We start from the raw sequence: 11,181 nt of genomic DNA, 5'->3' as shown, positions 1-11,181 counted from the left end.
AAGTCCAGTCATGTGACATCACCAGGCAGTCAGCCTTCTCACTGATGAAAAGGTCAAGACACTGTTGCTCCAGAACCATCTGAAGTAGGGGGCGGATCTGCCAACAAAGTGTTAGCACATTTCTCCTTCCCGTCAGTTAGTTGTATTTTTATGCTATGACGATGGAACTGAAGAGCTAAATTTTATTGCAGTTGCATTTATTGATTTTTTTCTTATGAAGTAAGAGACGTTTCTCATGATTACAAAAGTGATCTTCAAGCTGCTATTGCTCTCAGTCTACTGGAGTCCCCCAAAATACAAGCTGATGGAAGAGATCCTAACGGGATGTATGAAAGAACTCTGCTAAAACTAAAAGCTCAAAGAGAAAACGCTGGAAGTCTGGGGAGAAAACCCCAATCCCCACGACTGAAGGAGAGTTGATGGTTGGCCAGCTGGGCTGAAAAACACTGGCAATACATGTTGCTTTAGTGCTGCTATTCAGACTCTCTTTCAGCTGCCTGAATTTCAAAGACTTGTTCTCAGCTGTAGTCTGCCACAAAATGTTCTTGAAACTTGTCGAAGTCACACGGAATTGTGACTAGTGTGTTTATGCAAGAGCTTCAGGATGTGTGCTCTGATGATGGGATAAAACCACAAATTTGTAGACCCTTCAGCAGCCCTGGATCTCCCAAAGGGGTGTTCCGATCATCTGAATGAGAGCAGTGCAATGTGAGTGATTTCACCTGTGAGCTCCTGGAGCTCCTAGAGGACTCGTTCCAGCAGGCTGGTAATGTTCACTATCTCAGGAACAAATCCAAAAATCCAATGACACAACTCTTCTATGGCACTTTCCTGACGGAAGGGGTTTGTGAAGGAAAGTCCCTTTGTAACAACGAGACCTCTGGCCAGTGTCTCCTGGTAAACAGGTATCGCAACTTAGACAAATGTTTGGAAAGGGCAATGCTGGGGAGTGCCCTTGAGCTGCTTCCTTCCAATGAGTCACTATCATATGGGCAAGAATGTTGATTTATTAAAAAAAAAAAAAAGAATGTTGGTTTACAAAACTGTATTGATCTTTTTTTTCCTTTATTTTTGAGGTACCGGCAGGCCAGGAATTGAATCCAGGACTTTTTATGTGGGAAGCTGGCACTCAACCACTGAACAACATCAGTGCCCTGGAGTTGGCCTGTTTGCTTGTTTGCTTGTTGTTGTGTTTTTGTTTTTAAGAGGCACCGGGGACCGAACCCTGAACGCAATGTGGGAAGCAGGCGCTCAACAGTTTGAGCCACCCCTACATCCCCAGTGTTGAGCTTTACACTCTCGAGATTTGAGTTCAATCAGTCCCTTGGTCAGCCAGAGAAAATTCACAGTAAGCTAGGATTTCCTCAGATTATTTATACGGACAGGTATACATGTATAGGAGCAAAGAGCTTATCTAAAGTAAGAGAAGGTATTCAAATGTTGAAGGAGGAAATAACATTTTTGCAGCAAAACCTGGAAAGATACGTGAAGTATGTTTCCTGTTCCCAGATATTCAGTATGTTACTGAACCTGCTAACACAAAGCCTATGTCAGGAAGCTCGTCATCTCAAAGTGACACACGAGTGACATTACTACTTTCTTCAGCTCACCGCCTGGTTTCTGGGCTGACATCCTAGGAAAGTACAAGTACAGAAAGCTCTTCCCAGGATGCTGAAAGTACCTTTTCTTCTCCTGAAAATTCTCCACACAAGTCTAAGATCATGAATAAGCCACCTCCATCTTCCCAGTTTTCCATGGAAATGTCTACACACCCAGCTCCTTGAACCATCACAGACCAGGAGATAAATCTTGGCAAGACCTGTCTTTGGAGGTGGAAGAGTGAGACTGAACAAGAGATTTAAGAGCGAAAGAACTGTGCTGCAAGCATGCCCCAGACTGTTGAGCAGATGGACTGTGAGCCTCTCCTTCTTCAGGTGCCTTATTGCTTGCATGTAGTTCTTGTTCATGAAGGACAAGAATCCGCTGGACACTACTGGGCCTATATCGATAATTGACCCCAATAAATCTGGCTCAAGGACAATGACATTTCTGTTACTGAGTCACCCTGACAAATCTGACTCATGAACAATGACATCTCTGTTACCAAATCTCCCTGGAAGAACTTGAAAGAGATTCCTATGGGGTGCCTGAATGGTAGTGTTTCCTCTCCAATGACATTTACAACACATCAATGCAGAGGCAGTCCCAAGTGAATCACATCAGATATTAGGAGAAGTGGACACCCTATCTGTTGGACTTAAGCATTACATTCAGGAAGATAACAGGAGCAGGAAGTAAAGGAGTGGGAAGAAGATCAGTCTTGCAAAATCCCTCCAGTGGAATCCTCCACCAATTCATCATCACAGGATTTCTCTACATCACAAGAGCCTTCAGTGTCCCCTTCTCATGGGGGTTGCTGCTTGTCATCTGAGCATGCTGTGGTTGTCAAGGAACAGGCTGCCCAGGCAATTTCAAACACAGCATGTGCTTATAAGAAGAGTGGGTGGAATCAGCGTTGAGTGAGGCATTCCTTGAAGAATACTCCAGGCTCTATCAGCTTGCCAGAGAGACCACCTTCCACAGGGATCCTTGACTTCAACATGTCCTTGACCACGTCTACCAAAATGAAGCACCCCGAAAGGGTAGTGGAACGGACCCTTCTGGAACAGTTTGCAGATAAAAATCTTAGCTAGCATGCAAGATCAATCAGTAATATGATGGTGTTCAAACTAAACGGAAGGAAATCGGTCCAGATGACATCAAGAGGGAAGAACACAAGAAGTGGCGTGAAGATTGAAGTTTGTTTCAAAAGTTGTCTGGGTATGTCCTAACCAGCCTGGAACTCTACCAAAAAGACAAGTACCAAGAGGCACTTTCCTATCTGGGGAACACCAGCCAGAGCCTGGCGGGACACGAGGGAATCGGTGATTGCTTTATATTGAAGAAAATGCCTTCTGGAGTTGAATGCCAGAGCACATCTCTTTATTATTATTATTATTATTTTTAAAAGATTTATTTATTTATTTATCTCCCCTTCCCACCTCCCCTAGCACATCTCTTTAAACAAATGAAGACCACTCTGTCATAGAGGGCATAAATGCCATGAATGAGTTGACATTCCCTGCATCCATCTTGTCATTAATAATGATGTCTCCGGGAAGCAGATTTGGCTCAATAGATAAGGCATTCGCCTACCACATTGGAGGGGGGGTCCAGGGTCCAAACCCCGGGTCTCCTGACCCATGTGGTGAGCTGACCCATGCGCAGGGCTAATGCGTGCAAGGAGTGCCCTGCCACACAGGGGTGTCCCCGCGTGCTCCTGCCCCACGTGCAAGGAGTGCGCCCCCTAAGGAGAGCTGCCCAGCACAAGAGAAAGTGCAGCCTGCCCAGAAATGGCACTGCACACACGGAGAGCTGACACAAGATGATGCAATAAAAAGAGACACAGATTCCCAGTGCCACTGACAAGAATACAAGCAGAAACAGAAGAACACACAGCAAATGGACACAGAGAGCAGACAACTGGGGGCGGGGAGGAAGGGGAGAGAAAGAAAGAAATAATAAATCTTAAAATAATAGTAATAACAATAATGATGGCTCCAAGGATGACCTGGATGCCACTGAGGGCATGAGAAACCACTGGTGCTCATATGTTGGGCAGGACATGGCAGAAAATCTGCAGCTGTGCTTAGGGGAGTCTCTGCTCGGGCTTCTAGATCTCTCTGCAGAAATCATTTTCTTGAAGGAGCATCCAGCTTTTCTACCCAGTTCTCCCTATGGTCTTTGTAGGCAATTTGCAGCTCTCCTGGAGTCAGTTCAAGGGTTTCAACTGTGATGGTGAAAAAAGCCGCCATGTGTTCAAGGCCCATCCTGGCCTCTGGTCGCCTATCGGTTACATGGGATTCTGTTGTCACAGTGCTCACCTTGGGAAAGGGATCCGTGGACAAGCAAGTCTCAGATCCAGACCCCAACTGTTCTGTGTGTGTAAAGAAGGATTAAAAATAAAATTGCACTTTGTAGGTACAGAATTGTAAAAAAAACAAAAAATCCCCCCCCAAAACCCGACCTATTTTGCTAGAAAAGCTAGGACCCAGTGTATTGAGGTATTGTTCCAGAAGAACTCAAATGCTTCTTGTACCTACGTGAATGCTTGGGTTTTTCCAAGCCTTTTGAAACTTTTTAATTGATCCTTCCGGCATAAGCGTTTTTGGCAGCAGAATAGAAGAGTGATTCATCAGAACCTGGACCAGATGAACAGCTATTAGTTAATTTATCAAATACAGGTGACAATTAAAGATCCTTAACTGCAAGAAATGAGAAATAAAAATGGGCTCTTGACAGGAGATGACAAAATGCGCTGCTGCTTAACCACAGCCCTTTAACGCGTGGGTGGAGTATAAGGTCGCTTGGCAGTAAGAGGCTGAAAAGTCAAAAGAAAGGTGTCTCTCCTCTTCCCCCCCTCACTCTCTCATGCTTATTTCCCTCCCTCCCTCCTTCCTTCCTTCATTTCTTTCTGACCCCCCTTTCTTTCTTCTCCCTCTCTTTTATTTTTTATTTTTAAATAAACCATACAACCTCATACTCAGTCCCGAGTGAAAGAAAGGAAAGCACTAAGGACTTTATACAGAATCGCATTATGAAACTTGACTAAACATAGCATTCTGATAGTTAACCATTTAGACAAATTTTTCTAACATCTGAAAATTGTCAGAAACAGGTGTCTAAGGCTACTGCTAGCCCAAAAGAACGTTTAGATCCCCCATTCCTGTTTTGCTTTTAAAAATACGTGACGTGAATTTATGAAGAGAAAATTATACGTGTATATGTATGTAGAAAGAGAAACATCCCCTTTTGACTACGCGCTAAAGGCTCTTCACTGGACATTGAATTTCTACTAAATTTAAGAGAGAATTGGGGGAGGGAAGAACGCTGGATTCAACTACGCAGATTTTATAAATGTACAATAAAAGCATTTGTTTTAAAAAGAAAGAAAACGTGTACATATGTTCACCGAAAGGCATGGCCTCGAATGTTCGTGGGAGCCTTCTTTCCCCAAGCCGCAAATGATCCACATGTTGCTCACCGGTGGAGTGGAGCCTGACTCACATCCTGCAGTACCGTTCAGGAATGCCCAGGAATGAACCACAGTTATGCCTGAGCTCACGGCTGGATTTCACAACCTGATGCCGAGGAAGAGGAGCCGGATTCCAGAGGAACACTGCAGGATTCCACATCTGTAAAGGACAAAACGGGCCAAGTTCCTCTATACGGATAAAGCCAAGATATGGGGCCGTTGGGGGGTGAAGGCTAGGTGGGATTTGGGGGCGCCGGTCATGTTCCCTGATCTGCGTTCTGGTTTCACCCTTTTATGCTCATGAAAATCCATTCGCTGGACTCAGGATTTGCACGCTTTTCTGCATGAGTTATCATCCTTCAATAAAGAGTTCAATACATTCCTGAAGGGGAAGGAAATGATATGGCGACTAAAACAAAATAAACGATTTTGTAATTAAGGAAATGTTTTTATCGGAGCCACGATCTCCCCATTTTCTGTGACAACACAGTGGGGGAGTGTGGTGGCAGAAGGAAAAATAACCCGCCCACAGTCTTTAGCAGAGCCACCTGTTGCTAAGATTCTTTTGGCTTTTCTCTCGCTCTCCTCTGTATTCAGAACGCTTCCTATTTCAGTGAAAAGTGCTGGCTGCCTAGTAGACACTTGGCCTGTCCCTGCCTCTCGCGGTGCCTGGCAAAATGAGGCCAATTCTTTGAGACCCCCTCCTTCCTCCAGACTCCCACTGCTCCTTCCGAATCCTGCTGCTCCCCAAATCTGGCAAATCCTGCAAAACAAAGTGACGGACCCATATCCAGGGTTCCTGGCTCAGCTGCAACTTCCAGACTCCCTGGGTGCTCCCCGGGGGTTTCCCTGTGCTGCTGTGATCCCCGGGGCCTGTCGGGTCCTGGGAACTCAGGTTCTCTGTGGCCGGAGCACCCCTTCACCCAAGGGGCTTGTCTCTAATGCGCTTTGGCTGAAGCTCTTCCGTCTGGTATTTGTGATCTAGGCTACTCTGGCCTCAAGTTTGGTATTTAATGTCGGCCCGAGACTGTGGCTTTGGGTTCTGCTCGGTTCTCTCTGGCTCCTTCCCTATGGCTGAAGCCCCTGCGCCATATGCTCTAGCTTGCTAGCCAGGCTCCCTCCATACTAGCCATCAATCTCCCAGAAGGTCCTCTTCAGTAGGGTTCCCAAGGCTAGACCACCACCGGATCTCCCATGGCTGTGGACGTTCTTCCAGAACTGGGCGACCCTTCTTCTGCTGTCATGGGCCCTGGGCTCTGACAATCTGGCTTGCCCCTCGAGGTCCCCCTTCCTTTGGGGAGTTGCGTCTCCCCAGCTCCTCTCCCACCCTGCTGAGTGGCTTCTCTCTTCTCTTGGGTCTAGGGTTGGGTTTCCCCAGAAGCAGATCCGGGGGTAGAGAATTTATCTGGGAGGAGATGACAGGAAACACAGCAGAGAAATGAGGAAACGAGACTGGGAAGGGAAGGCAGCCGCAAAAGAACGAGTGCCTTCTCAAGCAGGTTTCCACTTTGGGCAACTGGGGGCTCAATCCAACTGGAGACCTCCATACTTGAACCACAGAGTTATTGCAAGTGAGGGGTGAGTTATTGCAAGTGAGGGGTGAGCTGGGGCATTCGTCCTCCAGCCCCCACTGTCTCTGGCTGAGGCACTTGGACCTGCCTGTGCACCTGCCGCGGGAGAGACCTCAGGTGGAGGATGTCAGGTGCACGTGGACGCAGGATAGAGGGACAGTGTGAATGGAACAGCGAGTTCCAGTGCCTGCTTCACAGGGACCCTTGGATTGCAACAGAATATTGCAATGGTGTGTTTACCCCGTTCTGTGCCTGCAAAGCATCTGTGCTCTCTCCACTCTGGCCTCCCGGGACTCAGCTCCTGTCCCCTGCTCTGGGAAGCCTTCCTCTGTCCTCCAGATTGGGTGACCCTCCTCCAACTGCCAGAGAACGTTGGATCACTCCGTCACCGACAGGAGCATCCTTACTTTTGCACATGTCAGTTTCCTTGTCTCCCTACCTTCCTGGGTGGTGAGTTCCTTTCATTCATTCCTTCACAGATTCATCCATTTGATAAATACATTTTGTGTTCCCCGCACTGTGCTACACGCTGAGATCCAGAAGTGAACAAGACAGATGTCACTGTCAGGGAGTGGATATGCAAGTAGAAGATGATTGCCCAATAAGCTGTTAATTATATCGGGAGCAGGTGCTTTGACGGAGAAGCACAGGTTGTTTTGAGGGTGTTTTTGGGGGGAATCCAAACTAGGCCAGGGGTCAGAAAAGTCTTCCTTAAAGAAAGTGACCTTTGAGCTGAGCCTTGAAGGACAACATGCTGGTTATTGTCCATTTGCACCCCTACCCCGGCTGATGCATCACTCTCTACCCTCCTCTGCCTGCTTGGTGCCTGGCAGATGACTTCCCTGGACTGTGTTTTCAGGCTTCCTTGTCCTCTGGCTGCTTCCTGCTCCCTCCCTGCCTGGCTACAGTTCTGGCCGTGGCTTTGCTCCTCCGGGGACCCAGCCTCTATTCTGGGGCTACCGGGCTCTCAGCTCTCTGGGCTCTGCCCATGCCCTTCAGGTCTCATGGTGGTAACAGCTCCCTGCTGCTGCTAGTCTCTTGTACCTCACCAACCCTTGTTTGTTCCTAAACCCTACCCACAGGTCTCTGGAAGCACTCCTTTCATAAAGTCTCTTTTGCCAAACCCTTCTGCCTATGCCATCTGTTTCCTCCTGGAACCCTGACGGAAAGAATAGGAAGAGCATTCCGGGGAGTGGGAATGGCATGTGAAAAGGGCCTGGGCCAGGAGGCAGCAGGGCGTATTTGACTAACTGCAAGGTGGTCAGGGTGCCCAGGACAGAGAGCAGGAATGGAACAGGGGAGGAAAGAGGCTGAGATGGAAATGTTGGGGCAGGCAGGGACCCAGCCATGCAGGATATCAACGCTGACAGCCTGGCCCCAAAGCCCATGCTCTTAGCCAGCAGGCTCGGGGACATATCCGGGTTTTGTGGGGGCTGGAGCTTATATCATTTGTTTGTTTTGTTTTTAGGAGATACCAGGGATGGAACCCAGGACCTTGTCCATGGGAAGCGGGCCTTCAGCCACTTGAGCTACATCTGCTCCCCTGGAGCTTGCGCAATCTGGCCGGCTCTTTGAGAAGAAGAACACAAGGTTACTGATATATAATTAGGCCCAGGACATTGGAAGGGGCGGCAGGGCCAGAAGTTGACGCTGCGCGAGCTTCAGAGGGCTCCGCGCCCGGCTCTGCTTTACTGCTTTCCTCGTGGAGCCTGGGCCAAGGGTGTTCTTTGTCCTGGACTCGCTAGAAGGCACTGAGGAGTGTCAAGCAGCAGGGAGGGACAAGGTTAGCGAGGAAAGGAGGCCGAGCTGGAGAGGGACCGAGTGCACGGGGAAGCCAGTGAGAAGGCATCTGTTTAACACGTGCTTATCCAGTTCTTGCTCTGCCCGGGCCCAGCCCAAGCCTCTGACCAAGCAGAATGGTTTGCAAAGGAACTAACTCCCTGTCTGCCGCCCCAGGGAGCCCTAAAACATCAGGGAGAGGCGGCGAGGGGGGAGAAGGAAGCAGGACAGTTAGGGGGTTTCCCAGGGCTGGGAAGCTACCCCGGGAAGCTGGCGGTGTCCTGATTTGGGTTCAGGAGTAACAAGGTGGACTTAAGGAAAAACCAAACACGTTCCCTGGAAGCTGAAAAAGACGGACTTTCTCATTTATTTGTTTGTAACCAGTTACTCCCTTTATCCTCACAGCAGCTCGAGGAGGTTAGTTTTGTTATCTCCCCTTTTACATCCAAGGAAACGGAGGTTCCAAGAGGGGAGGTGATTCGCCCAAGGTCACACAGCTAGAAGGCGGCAAAGCCCAGGGTCAAGGTCGGTCTGCCCTGGACTTGTGCCTTGCCCCTTCCCTTCCCTTGCACAGCCTGAGTGTCTGAGTCCTGACCACCGCCCGTGCCCTGAGCTGCATCCTGGAGCCCAAACTCCTCTACAGTTCAGCGAGGCCACCAGAGCAAAGGGCGAATGAGGAGGTGAGGCTGCAAGGTGCAACCCGCCCTTCCTAACTTCCAGTTAATCAGCATAGAAAAGGAAACGCAATCAGGCCCACAGCTCACAGCATCCCGAATGGAAAAGCCACAAGGAAGAATGTGGCGCTTCCTGGGGTTGAGTCCGCAGAGAGGTTTCTCCAGGTGCTTCTCCAAAAGGGCTGGCTGCGTGACACTGTGACCGAGCACTGCCCTCGGCATCCTGAGATGGGAATTGTGGGGCTTGCGATTATTCAGAAGTTAAAAAGCCAAAGGGGAGAATGGGGAGATTTCCAGGGAAGGCTGGGCCTTTCTTCCCTGGAACTGTGGTTACCGCAGAGGCCAAAAGGCAGTTGTCGGTGAAGTGGTTGTTGCTCTTGGCAAGGAAGAAACAAGATAGGGGATTGGGAAGAAGCCAAGGAGGAAGTCTGGGTGATGGCGTGGAGCCCTGTGGGCCTGCCCGGGGCAGAGCGGATGCCCGTGCTGCTGAGCTCCCTTCGGGCACACAGCCGGCAGCACAGGTTCCCCTAAAGCTCATCTGTTTCTCAGGCAGCCCCAGGTTTCCAGCCTTATGAGGAGAAAACGTTCCTGTGTTCTGAAGGGGTTTCCTGGAAAGGGATAGATCTGTAATTTGCAGGGGGGGATGTTAGTGAACTACCCCCTTAATAAATTCATTCCACCTAGAGAAACAAGGTCGGGGAATTCTTTGGAGTAAACAGCTTTGCAAGGGCTGAGACCTAAACCTGGGTAGAGTGTCAGCTGTTCTGACAGCAGAAAGTTCTCGCTTGGCCCAACAAGCCCCATCCTGCAGGGTGTGCTGCCCAGAAGGAACTAGGGATGGAGAAGAGGAGGGAGGAGAATCGGCCTCTCGGAAGGGCAGACTCCCATTGTCACATCGCCCCCTAGAAGCTCTGTCCCATCAACAGATGGGTGGACCCTTGGTGTCTCTAGCAGGAAGGCTAGAAGGGCCTAGAAGAAAAAGCCAGGGAGGAGGGAGGTCATAGGAGGAGCAGGGAATGCAAAGGCCTTGAATTAGTAAGACATTAGGATGTCTTCGTGTGGCTACACCTGCCACCTGGAAGAAGATCCAAATGACGCAAGGCCTCTGCTCACCAGCTGCCCCAGGTCTTGGGCAAGGGTCCCTGGGCAGACCCTCTTCCCAGCTGGGCCCCTGCAGGCCAGAGAAAGCTCAAGATCCCTCTCTCTTCCAAAGTCCCTTTCTCCTGGTGTAGAAGACAAAGCCTGACCACCCCAGCTGGGCAACAGAATCACCAGGGCTTTCCTGGGCCCCATCCCAGGAAAGCCTGAGTCACCGGGTAGGAGGCGAGGCCTGGGAATCTGCATTTGAAGCTCGATCAGAATCAAGAACCGCTGCCCCAAGTCCTCTCTCATTCTTTCGCCCACTCCTTGGGCTCATTTCTGTCCAGTTCCTCTATTTCTCTTCCCCAACCCTGGGGTTAGCATTAGAGCCTTTTGATATATCAGCCATGTTGCAGTATTCATCAGTCATGTGACAGGTTTGCAAGAAAAACAAAGCAACTCTCTCTCCCCACCGTAGGCTGACTTTGACCCAACTTGACCACAGACAGCCCGGGCCCGCCCTGACCCCTGCAGAGGCCCGGCGCCCCCAGCCATCTCCAGAATGCCTCTTTCACAAGGTGGCTTGAGAAAGAGTGTGGGTGATTCAGCACAGGGGTCATCCTGCTGGGACGCCTGCCCAGAGGGGGACAGTTAGGCCAGCATGCCACCTCCCCAGGCTCACCTTCTAGACTCTTCTCCTGGGCAGCTCAGTTTCCCCAGGGGGCCTCACCCCCGCCAGAGCCTGCTGGCATGGTCCCAGGTCTGTCCTCCAGGTGCCCGCAGCTGAACTTGGGCCAGCTGACATTTATTGACCACTTCCTATGTGCCCAGCACTGAGTTTATACATTAATTTCCTTGTTTAAGCCTCATGGCAGACCAGTGAAATAGACACTTCCATTATCCCCATTTTACAGATGTGGAAACCGAGGCCAGAGAGGTCCAGGTGCTTCCCCCAGAGTCACACACCCAGAAACCCACGGAGCTGGGATCAAATCCAGACCTA

At 49.8% G+C, this 11,181-nt stretch overlaps 1 pseudogene; it reads left to right on the top strand.

Annotated features, from left to right (window-relative positions):
- The first annotated feature begins 344 nt into the window (after positions 1-344).
- LOC101443005 (ubiquitin carboxyl-terminal hydrolase 28-like) lies at positions 345-8,041 on the top strand (annotated as a pseudogene).
- The last annotated feature ends 3,140 nt before the right edge of the window (positions 8,042-11,181 follow it).

The sequence above is a fragment of the Dasypus novemcinctus genome, chromosome 23 (assembly GCF_030445035.2).
Source record: "Dasypus novemcinctus isolate mDasNov1 chromosome 23, mDasNov1.1.hap2, whole genome shotgun sequence".
NCBI classification, from domain to species: domain Eukaryota; kingdom Metazoa; phylum Chordata; class Mammalia; order Cingulata; family Dasypodidae; genus Dasypus; species Dasypus novemcinctus.
This window is presented reverse-complemented; position numbering and strand designations above follow the sequence as displayed.